The sequence below is a fragment of the Pithys albifrons genome, chromosome 5 (assembly GCF_047495875.1).
Source record: "Pithys albifrons albifrons isolate INPA30051 chromosome 5, PitAlb_v1, whole genome shotgun sequence".
Classification (NCBI taxonomy): Eukaryota; Metazoa; Chordata; class Aves; order Passeriformes; family Thamnophilidae; genus Pithys; species Pithys albifrons.
In genome coordinates, this window is record NC_092462.1 from 71,205,764 (window position 1) to 71,232,584 (window position 26,821).

Genomic DNA, 26,821 nt, shown 5'->3' on the forward strand with positions numbered 1-26,821 from the left:
TAGGCTTAGGTTTTGCATAAGTTGAAATGAAAAAGTGTGTTTTCACAGATGCCATGCTCTTTTCAACCCTTACCACCACAAACAAAACAAATCAGAATCACTGCACCCTCTGGATCTCTCTTCTTTTAACAGAGGGGGCACTGCTGAGCTGAACACTGGAATGTGCCCAGCACAGCCTGGCAGTGCCAGGGCTGGGAATAATCATGGGCAATCACCTGGTTTTTTAACTGCAGAATGGGGGTGAGGGCATTGAATTCTCCAACAGACAGAGGATATGAAAAAAGAGGAATTAAAAATTTTAAATTACTTTTATAATAGGTTTATATCCAGACATCCTTGTCCAGGTAAAATATTACTGATGGGTGAGTCCTCTGCAGATACACTGGATACCTGAGGGAATGCTAAGTGTGATTAGACACCCATGTATAAAAAATTGAATCCCTAAGAATCTTTATTGTGTTTTATATCTTTGTGAGTAACAACTCTCTAAACAGCTAAATATACATGTTTTCAACCTGTGAGCTGAATCCAACCAAACTGTCCAAAAGACTTGAGAAAAAACCCATATTAATTAAGTGCAATATGAGATCTTCCTCCAGATATATGCTATCTGCAAACACTATATAGGAATTAATCACGACTGTCTTGAATAAACGTTCTGAGGGGAAAAACTTGCTGTTAAATGGTAGCAAAATAGTCAAAATGATGCAAATCAGCATTCTTTTGTTTGATTATCTGCTATTCTCTGCTATGAATAAATTTATAAATTTCAACAATCTTTCATTAATTATTTAATAACATCCCCCCTCCCTCCCCCCCAGTTATTTGCAGCATTTTGCCATCTCTTCATCTTTTTATTCCAAAAGTGGGTATAGACACAGCCTTAGCCTGAGGATAACGTGGAAACAGATATGAAATATTTGGGCTAATAAGGCCTAAACAAGAAGTTGAATTTTGTGGCTATATCAACGTACGTATCAGTCAACTCAGATATTACTGTGCCATCATCCGTTATGTAATGTAAACAAACAAAATATTTTTTCATTAAGTGCTTTGAAGTCCTTGATGAAAGGAATGATCTGAAAGAATGTATTGTTGCTTTTGTAATGAAAAAATGGGGACACTTCACATAAACTACTTTTCAAGAGTATTGAAGTGCTAATTGAAGTTGCAGTGAAGATTTTTTTAAGCAATCCAAGGAAGCACAGGTTTATCTCCCCAGCTGCACCTATTAATGATGTCTGGTGATACTCTTCATTCCTCAAAATATTCCCTCTACTTTCCAAAAGAATGGAAGTCTCTTATGTCTTCTGTCCAGTGCCTACTAGCCTGGGGAAGGCAGTTCAGAAACTCTAATCAGTGCATCCAGAAAGTTACTCAGGTCCCTCTAAAGAGGAGAACTGGATTTCATCAATTGTCCAGGCTCTCTAAATCTGATTTGCCCACCAGCTTTCCACTGAGCTGCTTAGGGCATATTTTAGTTGCCCACACATAACTGCCTTCTGCCCCTTTGTTTCCCTCTGGGCATCCTTTTGAACTCCCAGGAGCCTAAAAAGGCATCCTTAATCTGTGGGTCATGAGGACAACTCAGAGAGCATTAGAAATCCAGCTGTAGGGAACTGAACCCCAGTCTGGGTGACCAGCCGAGCTATAAACACCTTGACTGTGGATGCTAAGGTGTCACATCCTCTGTGTTCCTGTAGCACACTGAAGATAAAGCTCTGGTGGTCCCCAGTGTCAGAAAACAGGCAAACAACTGCTTAGCTAAACCACTTGAAACTTGCTTTCATGAGCACAAAAAACTATTTATATTAAATTAGCAAATAAAACTACTTATGCTTAGCAAGTCCCTCCATTTTACTAACAAAGGAAGATATTGCTTCCTGAACCTTTTTTAAATAAATTGAAACCAATGAAAGAAATTGCAAATAAATTTGGTGTTGCAGTTCAAATATACATTTAACAGCTCAGTTGTGAAAGTCATCCATCTACAAGGCTGGAATTAGGGGTGCTATAACTTACATGGAAGTGCAATGGGAACAATACAGTTTAGCTGGGTTGTTTTTTTGTTCTTACTGTCAAGAACATGTACAATGACTCAACCCTTATTCTATTTCTAAAGCATTTTTTCAATTTTGAGTCAAGCAGAGTGCCATCTAGCTCTCCACTTGATCACATCCTCTTTGACCCTAACTGGAATTTGATTTATACGTGACTTTTAAGCCCAGGCTGCAAAAGTTTCATGTTATGGCTGTTGAAACCCTCTCTGTAAAAGATTCTCACATCCTCTAAAATCACCCCTGCCATAATGCCTGCAGAAAATTGTCATGTGGAACCCACAAAGCAGGAGAGTAGCTGTGGTCATTGTCGCTTTATGGCTTATGAATTGCCTACACACCCAGGCTGTGCTAAAATAGCTCAGCATCTTTATCAGATTTTGTCAGATGCATCTGCTATATTCCTTTTTTTTTTTTTTTTAATCTGTGAGTTCATGTGTGGAGCTGCTATCAGGCTTCATCTGTTTGTAGAGCTTTCAACAGCACAAGTCTCTACCCTGTTTGTGGCCCTTGCCTACCTCAGCTGCTAACACAACTGAAACAGATGTCTCCTTTGAAAAGGTCAGGAAAAAAAATGAATGTGGGCTCTCACAGAGGGGGCAGGTAGGGCTTGACTAACAACAAATTCTTCACTACTCATTTCTAAAAAGAAGCATGTTGCAGTTTATTTTACCCCAGAAAGAATTAGTTCAGCTAAGAAACCACTAATCTCAAAACAAACCCCTTATATTGTTGCAGAGGATCCAACAGAGAAAAGCATCTTAGAATGAAATGAAATGGAACATAAAAGCTCCTGAAATTAGATAGCATGTTTTAGGCTCATCAGAAATTAACAAATAAATAAAAAAATGCAGAGGTGAGAAACAGATTGGAGAGGTGTTTATTTTCTCCAAGGGGAACTTGAACATCCACTGGAGACCAGGGAAGAGTGTTAATGAAGTAAGTAGCATCAGGGGAGCTACTTGACTTAATACAGTCTTTATTTATGGGAAACTGATTTTTCACTCAAGATATCTGACATTGGCTTATAAAAAGCATCCATGAGAAGAGAAAAAAGCTACATGGACTCCCACCTTATCACAGGCTTTTAACTGACCTGTTAGTGATTTTATTAGAAATGTACTTGTGAAGCTCTGTCAGGATTCAGCTCAGACAGGATTACAACTTTGAATGCAAAGCTGAAAATTACACAGACCAACCTTTCTGCACTGTTTATAGAGTCATGGGCAGCACTGCCATTGGAATTTCTGTTTGGGACCATGAAAATGAGAGGGTGAAGGAAATCTATGACTGCAGAACAAGATTCTTTCTGTATTTGTCAATAAAATAGGCCAGGTTTTATTCTTTTTTCCTAAATACAAGAGATATGGCACATCTGCTCATTCCTCTCCCCTAGGAGGAGGTAGCCTTGCCCTTGCTGTATATTAGGTATAATCTCTGGCCCCTTTCACGCCTCTCCTTATCAGGCATTTCCGAAGAGAACTCATTAAATGGGAATGAAATACATGTCTTTGGCAGTGAAAAGTTTTGATGTAGCTACACTGACATAGGACTACAGTAGACAAATTGTCAAAAAGACTTAATGACAAGTGGGTTACTGGTGTGTGACTTTATGTTTCCTTGCTTGGAGCTTCTGTGGCACAAGGGCACTGCCGAGGGCCTTGAAAACCAAGCAAAGGGAAGTGTTTTTGCCAAGGAATGTTTGATATAGGACAGATTTTCTGGAGCAAGTGGTTAGCTGAAGAGAATTGGTATGGTTCCCTTCATAATAGGGAATAAAACTCTATTTTATCTTTGGGGAATAAATTCTTGAAACAAAGAACCTGATCCAAGCTTTTAGTGGTAAAGAGTTCCTTCATCTATCTAGACAGTGCTACTGGTTGTGTCAGTGTAAATAAGCTACAGCATCACCAAGAGACTTGTGTACTGGGAACTTGAGAAAGGCCCTTCCCAAAGCTTGAAACATTTGCCAGACTGGCAGTTTAGGAGGGCAAATGTTATGATCCAGCAGCCACTCCAGCCAGGTGGATCCTCAGAAGAAATGCTCCCCAAAATCCAGGCAAAATCCCACCTCAGCTAATAAGAAATGGGAAGGAACTAACAAAAATATGGAGCCAACATCTAGAATTTATTGCATGCATTTATGTATGGAGTGTAATTTAAAACGAAAAGATGAAGTAGATGAAAGTGAATATAAATTATAACCTTACTGGTGTGGATGGTCAGTGAGGAAAATTAAAAAAGTCACTTGACCATGTATGTCCAAATAAAAAGCTTGTAGTAGCAGCCCTAAAACTCTGATTTATTAGAGGACACAGAAAGGGGGGGTGGTGAAGGAAAAGCAAAACACTGAAGACACTGAAGTCAGATGATGTACGAAAACCATGAGATGAATCTAACAGACATTTCTCACTTTCAATGGAAGATGAGGTAAGTTGGCAGAGAATAAAGCTTTATATTTCCCAAATCAATTGTTTGATGTAACATGAACCCACAAGTGTTGTAGGAAACAGAAGGTAAATTTAATCAAAAAAGTGCATTATCCTTTCTGTTGGGAATGATGGAGATTAGGGAACTAGAAAGGTCAGCCCAGAGGAAAAAGCATGGATTTCACAGTCAGAAAACAGATTATATATGTTGAGCTTGTCAATGTGTCATCACAAAAAAATAGATATTGTCACACAGGTTTTCATTGTTTGTATAATAATAGAGAATTTTAACCTAGCAGGTAAGAAAACCCCCTGCTCTTTCCAATATCTGAATGGGATTTTTGTTTTCTGCATCTTTGTAGGGAAATGCTAGAGTATGTAACCACTGATGGAATATGCTGCCAGGCTACTAGCAAAATATCTGGCTTTCTCTACCTGTATTTCATTCTGACTGCTGCAAATCTGTCCTTTTGCCTTCCCTTCTGAACCCCATGCCCTTCTGACATCTTAGTGCAGGTATCAGGAGCTCTGTGAGGAAGTGTGTCTAAGTGACAGTTCTGCTTAAGACTTAAGCCCATTGAGTTTTCCTTTTTTCTCCTCAACTGACTGGAAATGACATTTATTCAGGCTGTCCCCCAGGTGAATCAAAGCATCTTTCCAAGCTCAAAGGTCAAAAGCTCACAGATGTCATATGTCTTTTCTCATATTTAAAAATTTTTTTTTTTCAGAAGTCATTTCCATTTCTCTACCTGTATTTTCATTCAAGTACCCTTTTCTCCCTAATTTTCACTTCTTGCCTTCATTTTATCCACTTTTCAGCTTGCATGTGGTTCTATTTCCATGTTCTCCAAATATATTCTGAGAATTTTATGGTGACACCAAAAGACATATAAGAAAAAAAACAGGCATCATAGTGCTAAAGTGGTAAAATACCAATATTATATATTGCAAAGTTTCTTTCTGACTCTCCACCATTGCTTGCCTCTGTGCTGGACACTGCTGAGCAGGGTGTCAAAGACATTCATGAGGGTTTAGTTTTACCTGTGACCTTTCCAAACACTTTTGTCCCCATGATGGGAAATTCCTGCCTCAGTATCTCTAACAGACATGTCTTGTGGCTGTGTGTCTAGTTTTACCTGTGATTTTGATTCCCATAGAAGTATTGGTGAAGTTCTCTGTTTTCCATTGACCCCCACTTGGCAAAAAAATCTTGATTCTATTTATTTCTTTTACTCCTCCTCTCACAGGCAGCCAGTAAAAGACAGCAAAAATATTATGCCTTCAAATGGTATGGCTGAGCATTTAAAAGTGTCTGAGGTATCTGAATGCCTGCATTCTACCAATTTCAAATCCCTTCTGGGTTTTGAATCAATACATGCAAAAGTGAGACTGGATTGAACTTCTGAAAACTACAGAATGTGAACTTACTAAACCAATAGAAACCTATTTCTTGTTTTGTTTTATGTTATTTGTTTGCTTGTTAGGTTTTTTTTTGTTTGGTGTTTCTTTTCTAGGTTTTTTTTTTCCTTCCCCCACCCCCCTACCAGGCTATTTTTTTTCTCTTTTCATTTCTCTTTTTCTTCTTTTTTTTCTTGGTGGCCTAGTTTTCTGCAGCCAAGTGAGTAGAAAAGGCTCACTGAAGGTCAGAGGACTATAAGCTGCTACAAACAAAGTTGCAGGATAAAATAGTCAAAAGGAGGGAATGGGAAAAGGGAAAGGAAATGGGACCACAGCAGAGATCTGTTAGATCAGCCCAACCACCTCACCCAACAGCACTGGCAGTCATTTGGCCAGGGTTACACATTAGGACTCCAAATTTATAGCAATACTTAGTATTTTAAATCCAAGGAAATTTTTCTCACCTCTGACTTTTCCATTTTATGAAACAATTAATTTTTCCTCCTGTAGAAGGAATAATTTAGGAATGTAATTTAATGATGACCATAAAAATAAGCCCTCCTCTGGGTTCTAGTGCTGTATTTTGCTTCTTCCACCTCAAGTACCACCAAGACTTCTCATGTTTTTGCAATATCTCTCCATCTCTATTCCTGGTCTGCTTGGTGTGCCTTTGTGCTGGTTTAAAGGTGAACCAGCAGGGGAAATGAACTCACCACGAGAGAGATTATAAGTCAGACCTAAAATTTAATAACAATATTACAATAACAACACTGACACACAAGGGAAATTGCTTTCAACTCACAAAACCCCAGCAGTATAACCCAGTGTCCTGGGGCACAAACCCAAGGGGGTTTGTTTGCCCTTGTGCTGAGACCCCTGTGGTTCCCCCAAGTCCAGAGCAAAAGGAAAAGAAAAACATGTTGGTGCAGGCGAGGGCTGTGGTCTGGGCGAGAGCGGTGATCTCCTCCTGTCGAGGTCCTGCTGCTGCTCTGGATCTAATGAGAAGTTCCCAAGGTCTTCTTACCCACCACTTATGTACCCTCAGGGAGCACCCAGTCCCTCCCCCGGGGCAGGGACTCACACAATGGGTGATTAACTCGGGGAGCCAGGGGGTATTGAACTGTTGATGGCCCATTGGCAGCTCCGCCCCCCTCAGGCTGAGTGTGAAGTGATAATGGCTCCCTGGGCAGCTGCTGCTAATGGCCCATTGACCTTGGGGAATGAATAGAGGGGGTAGAATACACAGCTTTGATCACCCCCACACAGGGTTAGCTGGTCCCTCCTGCTGAACTTGGACAGCCTTAAAATCAGTCAAGGGGTATATTAGATGTGTTCACTGAAATAAATGAACCCACTTTCTTTTGATTCACAGTGTTAAGCCATTTTATCAAATTTCTTTTGAAAATCTTTACACGAGTGAAAGTTAGACAATTTCACCTGTCAGTCCTTAGCAAGAGGTACCACAGTTTAATCTGTAAACTACTTTTGATGAACTGTTGTGTTCTTGAACATTTTTATTTGACTCTGTACCTTTAATATTTTCTCTGTCACAGCTTGTTCTTGAGAGTCCTGTATTAAATTAAATTAAAACCAAGAACATGTAGATTTATAAAGCGAAATAATTTTTTCCTAAAACTGGAAAAAATGAAAGAGGTTTCAATCACAAAATGCTCTTTTCTGCTCTGGGACAGAAGCAAATGTCAAACCAACCACAGGTGAGTAATAATTGTCCCTGGTTTACCTTAATTAATGTACTTAGGCAATTTGAGACAATTTCCCTACTGTAGAGCAAGGAAAATATTGCCAGTGTGACAGATGCTCATGCTGGTAGGTCCCACAGGACAGAGATTTTTTAATATCTGTGTAACAGAGGGGGGAACAAGCCTGAACATATAAAAACATCTACTCAGATGACAGTGTGAGAAAAAATAATTTTATGAACAATAGACAATAAAGACCGAGTTTGGAGAGGTTGTTCAATGTAAATTCTTTTACCATCATCAATACCCCTTTTAATGAGAACTGAGGAAGACTGGCTTATGTCATTCTTGGGCCAGACCCAGACTATTTCCTTCTTTTAAGTCCACCATCAAACTGAACATTTTGCACATTTAGAAACACAAAAGCAAACACTGTTGGAAAATTTTCAAAATGGGATGCTCTGATCTTGAAGTAAATTTCAGAATTTTTAAGAAAAGTGTTCAGAAAACATTACGATGTGCAGAAGTTGATCATAGAATATTCTGAGCTGGAAGGGACCCACAAGGATCATTGAGTACAACTCCTGGCCCTGCACAGAACACCCCAAGAATCACATCATGAGCCTGAGAACCTTGCCCAAACTCTCCTTGAACACTGTCAGGCTTGGTGCTGTGACCACTTTCTCAGACCCTGTTCCTGCCCCCAACCACCCTCCTGCTCAAGAGCCTGGACAATACAAAAGGTTTTCAAATAGTCTGTGCCAAGGAAAACTGCTTGTCCAATGGGTTCTCCTTTCTCTCAGCTCATTTAAAATATGAAAAGTTCTCCCCTGGCACTCCATCAGTGTAGCCCAGGAACTTAAAACTAGGAAATTTGCAGTAACATTGATAAGGTCCGTTAGACTCCTGGGAGCTCTATTGATCAGCTGGTGGGATACTTTATCAAGTTGTCAGAATTAAGTGTTGTTTTAATAGTGCCCTTTACCCACTTAATTATTTCTCTTCTTTTATAGCATTGGGCCTCATACATTATTAATAAAGGTGGCATTGCTTTCAGCAGGATTAGCAGTTTCGTGGAGAATTGCCTATTTTGCACACCTGACCTATGGGTATTTTACCACAACAGTGAGCTGGAATCTGCTCTTGGTTTGGGCATTCATTGAGTTCCAGCTCCTGGAGTTTGACAGGATTCATAACAGCTCTCAAGAGTGAAGTGTGAGCTCCTTTGGTCTCAGACTGGTTCCTACCAACACTTGTTACCTGCCCAGATATGTTGGAGGTTGGTTCAGCAGCAGACTCACTGTGACAGCACTCATTTTTTCTGTAATCTTTGTTTTAGATTGTCTGTGAGAAATGTTCATTTTAATTAAGATCCTTCTTTTTTACTGTTTGAAAAAATGCATTTTTGTGGAAAAACGCATTTTTGTAAAAATGGTACTTCATTAAAAACTGAAAAATTTTAATATTTCCAATTCAAAGAAAGAACCAGCAGATATTTTAACAGCAATCTTATTTTAGCAGGAGGCATGTTTATCAACATCAGTAAAACACCTGAGCATTTGCCATTATATATTGAAAGGGTGCAACATATTTTGTGCTCTTTCTGGTTTGGATGGGTTCTGCTGTGACACGTTGGTCACATTTCCTACTTGTTTTATAACATCTATCACCATTTTTACACAATTAGACTCCTACATATACAGAACCCAAAACCCTTCCCTAAGATCCCCATTTCAGTTTGTGGGAAAGTTAATTACTCATGAAAAATGTCATGTCTCTTATTCAAAGGACAACAAGGATAATTTTTGACCTCTTGTTGTCTCAAGGGGTGATGACACTTCACTCTTGCCTTTTTGATATTTTCATGCAGGGCAAGGTCTAGGAAAATTAAATCACTTAAACATAAACTTTATTGCAAAGTGCCTTGTAGTGCTTTTTTCCCTTTAAAAACTTAGGGCAAAATCCATCTAAGCAACTGCAAATCATTAAATATGATTATCAGAAAACATTTCAAAAAATGTGGTCCAAAAGAATAATATGAGTACTTTGACTTTCCAAGCGTAGATAATTCTCTAAGCAAGAGGACAGCACACAGAGCTGCTAATCCAGCTCTTGCTCTGACCAAACCTTCCATTTAGCCAGGACCATGCAGTGACAGTGGTACAGTAAGCAAATATTTGGGGAATGTGTGTACCATTATCAAAGCTTAATCATGGAGATTAGAAGGGATCCATTAAAGCATCTATAGAAGCCATTGCCCTTAGCCCCCTGGATTTGATATCTCTTGGAAATGGAGCCATCAACAGCAATTGATGGACTTTGGCATGAAGACTGGGAATGAAGCAAAGAATATTTCAAACACTGCTCTAGAGTGGAAGCATTTTCTTTTCAAAAGATGGTTATAAGAATGCAGTTTTGGATAATGATCCTTGAGCCATCATGTGTGTGTTTTTCTTTGTGTGCTGGCAGGGGAGTGGAAATTGGTGATATTTAAGTTCCCTTCAAACCCAAACCGTTCTAGGATTCTATGAAACAATCCTTCCACATTCCTGGATAGATTCTCCCTATTTATATGTGAACCTTGCCAATCACATAGAATTAATTCAAAGCCATAGTGCACTCCTATCTTCCAAATTCAATCTGCACTGGCTTAGCAGCTCCATGTCCAGGGTCTTTGACATCTGTAGGTCAAGCCAAACTTGGCAAAAATCTTACCAGAAATTTTTATGCCCTCACTCCCATATACCAATGCCTTCCTTTGTACCTGAGCTCCAAACTGTACTCTCCCAGCCCCAAACTCCAGTTGTGGACTCACAAGTTCCATATAGAATGGAATCAATTGCATGGAGTGATATTGTGCTGTGATCCAAACACCCAGTTTTCAGTTTGTCATCTTTGCTGTTCTCCAGGCCTTTTCTGATCCATAGTCTGAATTTTTGCAAGAGCTATTCTCTTTCACATGCAGGCCTTCATATTTACTTTTCTGATGTAATTTATCCAATTTTCTGAAGTATCCCTGACTGACAGAGCTGACTGCCCTCTCATTTTTGTGGTGTGTGACCAGTACATCAGGAACATGCCAAATGAATAATCGTTTGCCAAAGGGTCTCTTGCTGGATCGTGATAGGGAGCATTTCCTCTCCTCACAGCTCAGGACTATTGCTGTACATGGCATGCAACAACATCCACACTTGTCTCAGGAGTTGCCAAACAGACTGCACAGAGTGCAGAACCCTGTGCTGGTTTAGAAGACAACAACATTCTCAGTACTCTCCCATGTTTGACATGTTCCCCATTGACTCTGTTTCTGTGCTGCCAAGCAGTAGGATGAAAGGCTTTAAATAGTTTGATTTGGGAAGCTCTGGGAAGCAAATAATTTCAGAGATGGAAGAATATTGTTGGAAAGCATCACCAGATGCCTGCCTGGATCTAAAATTATCCTGCAGACATCTGTTGTTGAATACTTTTACAAACAGCACCCTGGATTAGGCTGATCCTGTGTCTTGTTGGCTTTTGAAGGGTCTCTTTTGCTTCCATGGATGTAAAAGAGAGTCCATGCCATGTAACAGTTGTTCCAAAAGAACTCAGAATTTGTTTACTTTATTTTTGGTGCTGAGCTGACTTGACTGAGAACCGAATTATTCCAGTGGAGAGCATTCCTGAAAATCCTGTCCTGGCCTCTGAACCAAATCGCTTCTGAGGCTCTCCTGCTTTCCAGAGAAACACAACTGCTCATTTTAGTTTTAAAAAACCCCACAGATCTGTCTCTGTATCAAGAAAAACTGCTGAAGCAGTGAATTTAAAAGATAAAAACAACAGGGGAGAAAATTTTAGCTTACCTACACACATATGTCTCTGCTCTTGGTGTTGTACATTTATTAATGTATTCACAATTAAAAATGGAGGTATGTACAAACCATTTGGCAAGATGAAGTGGACATTTATTATTAATTTTTGAATTAATAAACTGTAATCAGGCACAAACCCTGGGGTACATACCACTTCATCTGTGAAAGCCACTTAACATCATTTCCAATACAACCTCAGCAGCTTTTATGCTCTGCTCAGTCTGTATTTAGGGTTTATTTTGCTTTGGGGAACACACTATAGTACCAAAGTAATAAATAACTGTAAGCTGATTTCTCCTCTGCATACATTGCTGCTAATACAGACAAGGACCAGGACTCCTGTCATAGTTTTGATGAATCCATAAATCCATGCAGTTTAGAGAATAATAGAATTATTAATATTCTAAGTATTATTATTCTAATTATTATAATAATAGCAACAGTAATATTGAGAACTGAAAAATAGCTCTTAAATTGGAAATTTTTAGTTCAATTTCTGTAGCTGAGCAAGAAGTTAAACACAAAGCTAAATGAACTGAACTCTAAAACTTCTAATTTAAGACCAAGAAGTGAGTTGATTATGGTGTATAATTAAATATCGTAATAAAGAGGCAATTAACTCTGAGAGGGTTTTCCCCTACCCCGTTTCAGTTCAATATTTCAAATGTACAAAAAAGAGAAATAACAGGAACCAACATCTACAAGTTAGAGCTTATATATTGAAATTATAAGTATGGCATAAGATTATAAATAAGGAACAATTTCATAAAAGTCATTGGGACTAAAAGTGCAATTTAGCCATCAAAGTTTGCATTTTATGTCTTGTGATTTCTTCAGATGAAGACAGAGTGTATTTCTCAATTATTTGTTTCAGAAAAATGTAGGACATCAGAGACAGAAAAACTATGATTTCAAGGTCTGTGAGATATATGAAGTCAGACAAAAAAATCAGACTAAATTCTTAAAAATTCTCTCATTTTCAATTCATCACTCTTAAGATGACTAATAAAATTGGGTCTTGGAGAGGTAATTTTTTAGCAATTAATGGTCATTGTGTCAAAAGATAAAGCTTTTTTTTTTTTTAGGAATTGTTTGGTTTTTAACTGGGGGAAAATGAGAAGGATTTGACATTGTTTATTATTTTAGGGGAAAAAAATCAGAAGATTATTTTTATTCCAGTATTTTCCTCAATTATTTTTCTTATTCAGTTACAGAAAATCCTGGAAAGAAATGGCTTTTTCTATACCTTTTCATTGCAGTCAAAGAAGGGATTGTTTTCTAATTGATGGTCTGGTCTGATCCACAGGACATTTAAATGCCACTTGAGACTCTGCAGGCAAAGTGTAGGCACTTGGTTTCTTTTTCCTAGACCCTCATCTAAGATGGAGATAATGATTTTTCCTTTCTCTCCCTCATTACCTTTCTTGGCTGATTAAATGCTGATTCAAGAGCACTTAACCAGGTGCTTTCTCATGTTATAACCATGCACGAATGTTTTAAGACAAAGTATTGTACTTTCTGTGCCAGTATTGTAGTGTGCAGAATCTTGAAAAACACCCTGACCTCTTCTGGTGACTTCCAGTCTGTGAGAACACAAAACAAGGGAGACCTGTTTAGGCAGCAGAATACCTACAAATTTTTCATTAATTTCCAACAGTTGTAATGGTCATAAAATAGGAAAACTACTGAATTGTTTTTAAAAACTCATATGAAAATGCCTGGACATTTTGCCAAAATGATGCAATTTACTAATCTTCAGTTTCTACAATTTTTATGAAATGCCATTTTGTGCACACAATTTTTTTTTTTGTGAATTGTGGCATAAAAATCAAGTACAGAAGGAGAAAATGGAAGTACTTCATTGAACTATTGATAAAAGAAAGACACTGTTTGTTAAGCTTGTTGCCTGCTTAGATGTTTGGTATGTTGGCTTGCAGAAATGCAAGGCACATACTTTGATTATGGGCCAGTAGAATATAATAAATACAGAAAAGAAGAGGAAACTGTAAGAAGAGTGTGTGAGGCAGGAAAGAGATGCAGATGAGCTGCCTTATCTTTTGTGCTGATGAAGGAAATAGTAAGTTATAATATTTATATTCCATTTTGCATTTTCTTTAAGCTGGACCATGAAATTCTTACTTAATTTTGAAAGAGGAATCAGAAAGTTTTTGAATTTACTCATTGTAGAGTAAGTGACCACATTTAGAAACTTCTGGTTGTGGGTTGAGTCCCACAGAGAAATTTCATAATCAAAAGATATTCACAATTAAATACTCTACTTTTTGAAAGCAGAAACCCTTTGAGTCACACCCTTCATTCTTCATGAGTGTTTGTCAGACTGGATTGGTACCTCCATGACAGCCTATTGGTTCTAAAACTGAACTCATTCATTTGCTGTTTTGAAGTAAAAAAGTTGTTTTTATTTTATTTAGGAAAGCTTGAAATAAAAATTAAAAATTTAAAAATTATTATTAAGATATATATTTGCAGCCTAATGTAAATTTGGAAGCCCATTTCCCACAACATGCACCCACAAAGGTTTTCCAACCACAGATGTCAATTAAAAAAAAACAAAAAACAAACAAGTGAAAATCTCTGAAGACTGGCTTTTTAGATGTCACTGAGGTGAGGATGACTGATTTTCTTGTACCCTGTTTCACTGTTTGGGTTTAGACAAACAGCAGGTAAAACCAGGCAGAGAATGACAACAGCAACCAGTTAACATCCCAACAAACAAAATATTTATCCATTTTATGCTTTATGCAGATTAATTGCTGATGAATTCCTGATGTTAATCCTTGAGTGTAGAAGGAAGAAGCAGGTACCATATGGATGAGTGGCTTTTCTAAGGTGGTGCCCACACTGGAGATGTAGGTCTTCAAATATCTTGGGGACAACTGTGCCACCCCTCCCACTTCTCACTGCAGAAACATCCAGGCATCCAAATTCCTCCATAAATGTGCAATTTTCTTTGGCGATGGTGCATCAAAGTAGAACTATGTTTGAAAGATTTTCACAAGAGCAGAAAAGAGTGACACCATCCTCCTCTCAAGAACTTCATCTAATTGCTGGTCTACATCACACAGGGGTGTTTTACAGCTCTGTGAAAGACAATGGAAATCCTTTCTTGCCTATTTTATGTACCATTTTTCAGAAAGTTGGGAGCGAGGCTTCAAAGTAACCATTAGCATGGGCTGTTAAGTTTGGTAGATGGTAGCTTTGAAGCTGAGCATCTCCTGGAACTTAGGATTCATGCTGCTATAACTATTCATGTAAAAGTGAAATAACAGGCACTCTGGAAAAAAAGTTAAAGGAAGTTTACAGCATTTCCGTCAGAAGCACTGTCTGTGTTTGAGAGCTATGACAGTAGAAATAAAAGGTAAATTTACTAGATTAACTGTTAAACCAGCTTCCAGCTTCCAAAACAGGTTAAGGTCCTCTTTGCTACACATTTTGCTGTATAAAACTTGTAAGAAAAGGTTTTCTCCCTTAATTGTTTAAAAAAGTTTTAATAATTCAATAGGAACATAGTGTCCTAAGGCTACAAAGACACAAATCAAGTTGTGCCATGACTTAAATTACAGACTTGGTCACACCCCTACACTGAATACTCATTTAATAACTTTACCCTTATCTCCATCTCTATAAGGCCAGAAGATCTTATCAGACCTTATCTGATAGAGCAACTTGGCTGAAAATGATACCAATTTTCCAGTAATAGTGATGCCTGGCAGGTCTAAGGTATAAATGAAAATGGATTTGCAGGCTGTGGCACAGGCATGAATTAGATTCATTGATACGTGTTCAAAACAAAACCAACTTCCCCCCCACACCCCCAGAAGGGTTTACCTTTTTGCCTGACCTGCTTATTGCCGACATGAGCATAAATAATAAGACATGTTTATTACCTTTCCTTACAAATCCTGCCTAGGTTCATTGCGGATTAATGTCCCTTTTCCATGATCATTGCCTCCAGCTACAGCAGTGTATATTGAGCACTTCCACAACTCAGACAGAAAAGGACAGAGGATCAACTTAATCTGCTGTCTTGGACAATCAGAGACCTAGACATAGTCATTAGACACTCCCTAAGTCCCCTCAGACCCTGGCGGGACGCCTTCGTATATTAATCCAACTAATTAAAAACAAATATGGAGAATTCAGACTGTGAGGGCTCTCTTGATGTTCCTGTCTATCCACCAATTATGGACAGAGGCCAGAAAACTTGTTTTCCAAGACAGATAAAGTAATTCCTTTCCTAGAAGGAAAAAAGTTTATGTCACATGAAAACTGTCCAGTAGAGAGAGGAAAAAGGCTCTAACAACATCAGAGAATACACTGGTGTCCTGCACAGGCTTTTTGTTTCATCATTAGGAGTTTGGAGGTCATTTTTCTCCAGACAGAAAAATTCTGATTTGTAGTATTGACACCCACCCTAGGCAGAGATAAAGAAATTCTAAACGCCTTGCACTGAGCCATATAATCCTTACCAGACTGCCTCAAGTAAAACAAAAACAGAGCACAGCAACAACTCAAACACAGGGAAGTTAGGTGGGAAGAATGCAAATGGTCTTCATGATCTTGTTTATTTGACTATATGGAAGTAAGGTCTGGGTGTGGAGTTAATCATCAGATCTAATAGAGCAGTGTCAAATCTTGAGCAAGTGTTCTGCAAATCCTTCAAAGCTGTGCAATTTTTTCTGACAGGATAGAGTAAAAAAAGTCAGCCCTGCAGCAAGGCAGGAAAGGCTTAGGCATAACAAGAAAAAGTAAAAGGCATTCTTGGAAGACTTGCCTGTGGGTGTTGTGGATGCTCAGGTGTCTTAAACTGTCTGTGCCATATTTTTGACTAGAAGGCATTAAACAGGATGATTATAGAAGAGCAAATCTTTGAGGACAGATCTACAGGGCACTGTCTGGTTTAGTTGGTGGTTGAAGATTACTACAGAATCCTGAGGCTTCCCTTCCCATTTAAGGTGACTTCACATAAAAAGTAGAATTGTATATCCCTTAACACATCATATATGGTAAACATTTAGATTAACTTTCTGTATATACCGCTCATTTTCCAGCAGAAAATTTCATTCATTTAAGGGAGAATGTAGGGAAAAAAAAAGGCCAGAAGGCTTCTATTGCTTCAACTACTTTTAAGTTACAGTGTAGAAGATAAAAATTACTCAATTACACAAATTTGAAAACCCACTAAATTTGAATATTAGAAGCAGACCAACAGTCTTTCTTTAAATTTCTCTGTTCTCAAATGTATGAGGTACAATGAATTTTACTCTCACTGTACATAGTGATTCAACACAACTCCCTTCACCCTGCCACCCCCTCCCCCGCCCCCTCCCAAAGCTGGCACTGGATTTAAGAAAACAATAGGCCTGGGATTTTGTAATTACTTGCTGTGTAATGACAAGGGCTGGGGCCATGCTGATCCACTCTGTACAGCTCTAAAGCAATTTAAATTTCAGCCACTTAATAAACTTCAGTGGGAGCCAGGCAGTCAGACCTCATATTATTCAGCTGATGTCAAGGGCTACAGTTCACAGGATCTCATTCTTTTCCTCACATTTCTTGCTGCCACTATTTCTAGGGCAATTTCCCTTGTAGTGACCAGCATGACTTGTGCCGCTTCTACCCTCACTGAGCATCACTAGGAAGTCTGTTCTCTCTTCTTCAGTCTTCCCACCAGGTAATTTCATGCATTGGAAAGATGCTTCTGAGTCTTAATTTCTCCAAGTGAAGCAGTCCCAGCTCTCTCAGCCTCTCCTCAGTGACAGATGCTCCAATCCCTAATACTGAAATTAAAAGTGAAAAGGAAATTCATTCCGAAATAACAACTCTTTTTCTGATGAACTGAAACAACAATTTTCATAATTAGGTCCTCATGAATTAAACAGTGAGATAATGACAGAGGTAGATCAACAGGAGGACATTCAAGTAGAGTTACTACACACAATGCTAGATAAACACTTGTCATTAGTGAGGTATGTCCAAGTTTGCGCATGCACAAGATGATAACATGAGCTCTACAATTATTACTAAGAATAAAAGGACTTTATCAGCAGATCTCAATGAGTGTGTTACAAAGAAACAGAATAATTTGTAAAATTGGAAACTGGGACATATAGTTGCAAAGTGACTGACAGTCATTCAGAAGGCCAGTGTCAGCCCTGGGAACAGAACCAAGGACATTGTAATCCCCGGGCAGAAATATTACAAGTTATCACTTTTTTTCTTCCAAAATGTGTTTCTGTCAATGATTCATTATCTTGATCTAGGAGCATTGTTTTTGAGGTCTTTGTGCCTATTCATTTCTTGGTGTTCCTGTGAAACAGATGATTTTTATCCCCTCTGTGATTCCTGCCACAAGAACATCTGTGCATGGGGACAGACAGAAGAGCCCCCAATGTACAGATCCTATTACCCAGCCACCAGAACGTGTAATGTTCTGCTCTCTGCAAATCACAACGGGTTTGATTCAACAACTTAAATATAGACACCGTCAATTCCCCAAATGGCTAATTATTTTCAAAAGGGATACATTATCACTGCTATTTTTTAAGAAAGGCAAATACTCAGGAAACAGCTGTTTTGCACCAGTGATACTTTGGAATTATTCAAGATCAAAGATGACTGGTACTTGTTTAAGACACATAGCTACTTTTCTAGCAAGGTCACCAGGGCAATAAAGAATGGTTTTAAGAATACTTTAAATTCTAGCAGATCCTAGAAGCAATTCAGGAAAGTGCTAATATCCAAAAACTAAAAGGGCACTTAAGCTGGTCCTGGACACCTTCAGTACCAACATCCCAGCAGGCAGTAATGAGTAAAGTGTTAAGGAACCATTCTTGTTTCTAGCTGAGTAGTTCCTTCACTAAAGCTTCTTTCCATAGCTCTTTGGAACTTTAGTTACTGAATTAAAATTGTCACGCAAGGTGAGGTGGTGACTTTCATCCAAACTGCATTTGCATTTCTAATGACAGCGTGCTTTAATTTATGAACAGGTAAAGTTTTGTTTCCTGGGGATCTATGCCCAATTCTTAAGAGTAGCTGCTTGCAATAAATTGAATAATTTCCTAATTCATCCAAAACCCACAGAACCACAGTCCTTCAGTTCAACAAGGACATTTGTAGACCAAGTGCAATTCCCCTGCTTTAAAAAGGGTCAGCTGGGACAGATTGCCCAGGACTGGCCATGTTGGGTTTTGAGCATGTCTGAGACAGGAAACCCCACAAACTCTCTGGGCAAAGCTGATCCAGTGTTTGATCACCTTCACAGTAAGAATTTTTTTAATATATATATGTTTGAACATAATTGGTTTTGTTTCAATTTTTTGCCTGTGTCTTGGTTTGAGATAAGCAACTGCCAACCCCCCCAAGTACAGAGAGAAAAGCCTCCCTCCTAACACCAGGGAAAGGGAGGAAAAGAGAAGGGAAAGAAAAAAAACACTTCAAACTGCATTTATACTAAACCTACATATATTTTTCACAGAAAGAAAGAGACAATTAGAAGAGAGTACAAATATACACTCACACAAGTCTGCAACAATAAGTTCCCCACCTCAACTTCTTAACAAACACACAAATTCTACTGTCCTAACTACACATTACTTAAGAAGAAGCTTATTCCCCAGGGAGACAAACCCAAGCAGAAAGGAGAGACCCAGAACAACACATTTTACTTTCCTGAGATACCCTGTGAGCCAGTGGTGGGCCTGGTCCTCTCCATCCCCCCTGGGACAGCATCGTGCGTCCTCCCAAGAGGAGGGCTGAGAAGCGACCGCCTTAACCACTCCCACACTGGTTCCTACTTCCCTGGAGATGATGTCATAATGTGGTATGGAATACAAAATTACTGGCTAGAAGAGGTCAGCTGTTAGCTCAGCCCAGCTCAAGTCAGCTTCGGCCTAGTCCAGACTTCAGAGCCCAAATCTAGGCCCACCTAGGTGAACCCATAACAGCCTGTATTTCCTCTTGTCTTTGGCTCTATTAAGAGTGGTCTGGCTGCAGCTTTAACCCACTATCAGGACTTTACACACATTGATAAAATCACTCCTGAGCCCGGTCTTCCCCAGATTGAACAACTCCAGCTCACCAGGCCTCTTCTCATAAGACAGATACACCAGTCCCTTAATCATCCTTGTGGCTGTTCTCTAAATTTGGTCTAGTAAGTGCCTGGGAGCCCCAAACAGGACTGAGTACTCCACATGAGTCTCATCGGTGCTGAGTAGGGGAGGGAGCACCACCTTTGTTGACCTGCTTCAACACTCTTAATGCAGGCCAGGAGCCTTCCAACAGGTTCTGGCTAATGGTCAAGGTGTTGTCCATCTGGACCTCCAGGGACTTTTCTGCAAAGCTGCTCTCCAGCTGCATGTCTTCAGTTCTGCTTCACAACCCTGCCATGGGTCTTCATCTCCCTTCTGTTTCCTATACCAGCCAGGCAGGTATAGGACACAGACAAAACTACACAGACAGTGGGTGACATCTATTCAGGAGTTTTTGCAAACATCCTGTAGCCTTTATTTTCATATATTTTCCTCTTTCCCCTAGGATTTTTGCAACTCTGTTCCATGTTCAGCATTATTTACAACACCCTGTCTTTGTTTCATTTTGGTGGAAAGCAGTAGGCAAAGAACAAAACTATGTCAGTTTTGTTCATTAAGGATATAAAACTTTTTTAAGGAAGAGTTTTCCAGGGATTTATAGGCTTGAAGCTAATATCAAAACTGGGTAATTACCATTGCACATTTACAGCTTTGTCAGATTTGCTGCCTTCTTTTATTTTCCTTTAACTTGTACTTTTTTTCCCCCTTCTCTTTTTTCAGGTGATTTTATTCTCAGTTTTAAAAGGTGTTTCAGAAATATGGAAGCCATCAGCTTCTAGTGTTAAAAAGCAAGCCTGAAAGCAGCAGCAGTGCTGCTAAATGGGCTGTAGTGAGAGTTGGAGCTGTGGATTACTGTGCTTACAGAGCTTTAATTATGTACCTCTGCACTAGTGGAAAACTGCAGCAAAACAGGCATCAAAGGTCAGTCTGCAGAATTTGTGCAACATTCCTCTGTATGAGCCAGAAATGAATAGAATTACCTCTTAAAACACAAACTAACACAACAGTTTGCCCACAGACATGACTTGGGATGGAACTTTAAGTATAAGAGTCCCCACCTGGCCAGGTACATCCAGATGTAAAGGAGATTTATTAAAGGGGCATCACCTTTGCAAAGAATTTGAGAGAAGGTCTTTGGTGGGAGGATGAGAGGGGAAGGAAATGGATAATTTAAAAAACTAAACTTGCAAAGTTTTAATTGTGTTTCTATTGATTTCAGAGATACCTTTCTCTTTAGGGGAAGGCATCTTTGCTTTAGGGGAAGACAGACAAGGTTGAATCCTCATTGCAACACAGCTTCTCTCAGTGATGTTTTGCACACTTTGATCTGCCTTAAACTCCAAGTTCAGGAAAGACACTCCTTTCAGGGTTTTCTTTTGCCCCTGGGAATCCTTCATTCCCTCTTGATTTACTGCTTTTTACCACTGTCTAAAAAGAGAGGGACTGCTGGACTCTGTTCTTTATCATCCTTCCCCATTCCATGGACTGATCTTTATTCTGTCTCCAGACAGCTGGCACTGATATTGGAAGCATTTCTGAGCCCTGTGGAAGGTCACTTCTGCTATGTCTGATACAAGCAAGCAGGTGCATAAAAGTAGCTGATGGACTGACAAGCTCTGCCCTTTCATAAAGTGACACTCTGAAGCATCACATCAAGTGGGACTTAATAACAACAGGTCGATATCACCCATCCTGCCAGTGTATGAATCCTCCAGCCTTTGTGAAGACTCTCAGGAATTGGAAGCAGGGACTGTCATTTATTCAGGAAGTGGTAACAAAGTCCTGATACAGAGTATATAAAGTTGCATCTTCAAAGTTATACTGCCAGGTGAAAGATGCCTTTCATGAAGCTTCCCAAGACTGAAAATGTGAGGAACTAAGTGAAATTGTTAAATAAATGTAATTAAAATTGCAAACACCTCATAACATCAAAATTAGACACTAAATTACTGGTTACAAGAAGGTTTTGTTGAATTTTGACAATATATTTTTTCTTGTATGTCAGAGAAAGTCACTCAGAATAAACCAAAGAAATCCCAAATTGAAATGGGGAAATAATATATAAAAAACCTTAGCTCCTACAATAACATCTCTCAAAAAACCCACAACTATTAGAGGAACATGATAACTCATATCATTATGATAATGATAACTTCATGTTCTGCAGGAAAAAGAGTAAGTCTGTTAATAATAATTGTGTTTCTGAAAGTGACATTTCAAAATATCAGAATAAAAAAGCTGAAGTTTGTTAAAATTTAATTAAATATTAGAAGGACTTTGCATTTTAGGGGAATAGCCCTGGATTCAAGAGAAGATGATGAACAATATTATTACTGGGGAACTATTCAATATTGATTGAATAAAAGGTATTCTTACTCACTTGAAATAGGCCATCAGTCAAGCACTATTAATTCTGCCCAGTGAGCATGCTTAAATTAGTACCACATAAGAAAATGCAGTGATTCACTGGGTAACAAAACAGCATTATTTGTCTTACTTTTCAAAACTTTTTCACAAAAAATAATTTCAAATATACATATAAAATTTTATTAAAAAAACCCTAAAACCAAAACCAAACAACAACACTGCATTTGAAACTTTGCCTAGAACTATTAGTGTTAAAAATTGGTGATGTAAACAGAATTTTAATAAAAGAGAATTCTGAGGCTTTGTGAGAGTAACTGCTGACGAGCAGGTATTCTGGGTACGGTACTAAGAATGTGCTCAAAAACAAATAGAAGGAAAAATGATGGGTGAGGAGAGCATGGCTTAGGAAATCTCTTCTGAATGCAAAGATGAAGTGATACCATGAATGTGCACAGAACCATTCTTGATAAAAATATTGCTTGGTGCCGAACAGCTGAAACAATGGCAAACCTGGAAGAGAGGATCAAGTTATATCAGCCAGGATCACTCTAACACAGGGAATGTCACCTCTGACATCTAAATTAACTTCTCTAGAACTTCTATGAGTATGTTTATATTGCATAACAGCATATCATCTGGACAAATCCCTGTCTGTCCTGGCTGTTCTGTGCCTGTGCTTAGAGAAAACACTACTGGGGCTTTATTGCTGTTAGAACAGACTCAGTCCATGTAGCAAAACTGACATCTCTTATAGAACCATAGCATGGTTTGGGTTGAAAAAGACCTTTCAATGTCATCTAGTTGAACCCCTCTTGCCATGGGCAGGGACACCTTCCACTAGACTGGTTGTTCCAAGCCCCAGACAACCTGTCCCTGAATTTTTCCAGGGATGGCACACCTCTGTTCAACCCTTACCAGTGTTTCATCAATCTCATCATTAACGAATTCTTCCATGTATCTAGACCAAATCTACCCAATCTCTCACTTTCTCTGCCTGATTCTGAAATTCCATCCATGGTGGTTGTTAATAATGATACAATTTATGGAAAAGTCTTCATAGGTACCATGAAAAATTCTCTGGATGGCCTAAGAGACATTTAACACAATGAAATCTTGTGCTTTTCTTGCAAAAGAAATCACCTCATAAACAAATGATCCTTTTGTTGTCCTTTTTCAAAATGATATGATAGAGTCAATAGTTTTTTAAATGGAAAATATATTGTTGCTAGTACATAAATAAGAACATAAATGTTCATAAATGCACATCATCAATTTGTTTGAGATCATTTACATATGTAAATGAGTACACACTCCACAGTAAAATACTTATGTCAACATTCTCTAGGAAAATTTTGTTAGTTCAAGAAAATTTCAGGTTGTGATGCCATTTATGTGTGTTGCAGCTTCTAATGTCTCTTTGGGAGGCTAGGAATAAAACCATCAGTATTACAAGCAATGTGCATATTGTTTCTTCACTAACAAATCTTATTTTCATTTTAACTCTTGAAACACATGAGAGTTAAAATCTGTTCTTTGAAGGTATCATAGGCTGAGAGAAACACAAATGCATAAAACACAATACAATTTCAGTATGGACCAGAACTGTATTAACAGTAAACTTTTCTCATTGTTCATGGTGCATAATAAAACATGTTGCCTGCTGACAGAATGTTGGTCTGGAGAAGACCAGTGGATAATGGTTATTCCTTACTGTGATTTGTTTTTGAACTGACCCAGCTGGAACAGAAGTCCATTTGACTATCATTATTAATACAACATATTTCTCTTACCATTTACTTTGAAATAAAATGAAATAGCTTTCCCTGTGACTTGTAGAAGTATCCAGAGGATGCAGCAGTTTCTTTTTCACCTTAATTTATGTGAAATTTATTAAATCAGAAAAATTACACGTCCTACAATTAGCAGTGGTGAAAGCTCATAAAAGAGCTTCCAAAGGTACCTGCAATATCTTATCCCTGTAGAAGCTTATAGAAGATGATCCTGGGTGTTCATGTAGTTAGGAAGGGAATAGACAGGACAGCTCAATAGGAAGATGAACCAGAGGTGAAGGATTTTCCTTTTGGCCCTCTAGAAGGACTATGAAGTCAATAATTTCTGAGGCGAGAATTTTGGTTGCTTGCTATGGTTCAGCTTGATCCCAGGAGACAACAGGATAGGATTTCTGGAGTGGTACAGCAAACACAGAACTTCCAAAGATGATAAAATCCAGTGGACTCTGCATTTCTTCCAAATTACATCAATGGATGCAACATCTTGGCAGGAAGATGGTCTGAGAAGGGCTGGAAAACCCAGTATCTTGTGAATGCTTCACTTGGCTGAAGGGAATTTGTGTAGGCAGCCCAAGAAAACAAGGGGATGCAGTGTGCTGTCTTCCATGGTTGCTGGTGTCCAGACATAGACAGTGAATTGGGCCAAGGCAATTTTGTTTGAAATTAAAATCTTTTACATTATTTCCATTTTCAACGCATCGTAGGCTCTAAAATTGCTATAACATATCAAAGATCTGATACGTGGTGTGACCTCACAGCAGACAACCCATTTATATAGCACTTAATTTTTAAAAATGAGTATGAGTTACTGTTTGCCAGACCAAATTGTGGATATTTACATTTGTTAATATTTAAACAACCTGGTTAAATGTCCTTGTAAAGGTCTGACTGCTTTTCAGCACTGAAAATATCTGTGATTTCAAACATGAGTGTTTATTTCTGAGTCAATGTAAGGTTAACTGTGGTCAGTAAATAAACATTGCTTGTAAGGGCAGAGGATCAGAAGACAACACCACAGCACAGATTTTCCTTCCATTATCTCTACAACTTAATCATTAGAGGAAATACAGAGATCTATTTTACTAACTCTGAAAGATTCCAAAGAAAAACAGAGTACTTGAATTATTTAAACATTTCCTTTCACTCTTTGCATTTGTGATTTTTCGCAAGAATCTTTTTAAATTTTTTTAAAAGAATTACCTAATTGCACAAATTTATTTTGATGCTAATGTAGATAACCCCCGCCCCCAGTCTGTTCCTTTAACTCAAACACTGCCTTAAAGTCAATTATAATTCTCCAACCCTTAGGAATCTCCAGGACACTTTCAATGCTCTTAAGAAATCATTAATTTTTTTCCCCCAGAAGTAAAGCAAAACTAACCTACAATATACTTTTTTTTTTCCATCAGTTTTTCTACTTGCATTGCATGTATTTACTCGTAGACCAAACACTGGCATAGATTCTGAAACTTTAGTTTCCAGAAGACACGCCAGGTAAGCAATCTGTTATCTACTGAGTCATGCCCTATAATTCTGAATGCTCTGAAATAAGGGGCTTTGAGAGAGAAAATTTCTCAGTGCTTAACATGGAGGGTGCACGATCCCAACGGTCTGTGTAAATGTCACTGCTTGAATACCTCCAGAATGCCTCTAATTACTTATCAAGTGCTAGGGAGGAGAAATTGTACAAGGCTGTACTTATCCTCCACCCAGGGTGAAGGCTGTGACAATTTCTGACATTTTCTTTCAGTTTTGGCACATTTTATTCTTTAATATTCAAGTTAACATCAGACTCTGTGGAAAACTTTGCTTCCAGCTTTTGATTTGCACTCACAGTAACATCACCAATCCAGTATGAACCTGTATTTTGTTCTCCAGGTATTTAAGGATGCATGAGGTTGGACTGGGGTCCATTTAAATTAGTCTGGAACCATTTTGTACAATTTAATGTATTTTATTTCACTCTGACTCTGGTCTAATATGTATTATTTTCTTATGTCATTTCCATTTAACTTTACAAGTGGCTTTGACTTGATTTGGGATTGACCCTGAATTGTTCTCTTTGCTCCCTGTGGACTTTGATGTGGGGAACAGTTTTTCAAGGACTCTTAAATAGTTTTAAAGAGGCTTCTGGACCTGGAATTAGGATCAAATCATGTGGAAAGATTTATATGCCCTTCTCTGTTAAGTTTTCTTATTACATAGGTAGGATTGTACTGTCTTTTCATGTCTTTATTTCTTCACATTTCATATAAATGAGTTCTATCTCTTTTTTGCCGTCATCCTGACCAGACTTATCACACTATAGACAAAGGCTCAGATGTTAAGTATGGACTAGACCTCTGGAACTGAGTACATAAAAATATTGAAGCTCAAATCCAAAAGGACATTATTATCTCCTTAATATTTCTTCACTTAAAAAAATGCTGTGGCTGTCAGCTCTTTGTTTTGTTCTATTTATTTCTTGATACACCAACAATCACAATATAATCACTAAGAATCTCGTCCTTCAGCTGAAAAGAAAGAACACAGTATCATATTAAATACATAAAAACAATAATGTTGAAGTGCAAGTGTTAAACTTGAGTAGTCAAGGGTGTTTTAAGACTGACTGAAAATTTTCTAGTAGACTGTATTGTTATTAATGCAGTGATAAGTAGCCACAGACATAAATTATAATATAAATAATATACCCTAATAATGATAAATCTCTCTCCCAAGTGACAATGTATTTGGTTGAAAGGTTTAGGGTTTTCACCAGTATTTATAGAATGCAGAAGAACAAAAGAGAAGGGAATAAAAACAGGAAATGGACTTTATATTTTTCAGATCAGAATAAATACTTTAAAGAGAACAAATAGGAATTTTTTTTCTTAGAAGAAATTGCTGGCGGACACCACTGTATTCACAGTTGAAGAAAAACCTGCTATCAAGACAGGCATCCATATGATGTTTGTTGGAGCAGCAGACCAGGGGCTCCTTTTTAGCTCTATGAAATAAATATAAACAGTCTCTGGGACGTTTCCCCTCCATCAGACCTCCAAGGACAGCTTGGAAACTGAACTGCCACGTGGGGGTCTGCTGTGCCTGGTAATGTGTCCTCTATCTATGGTCAGCAGGT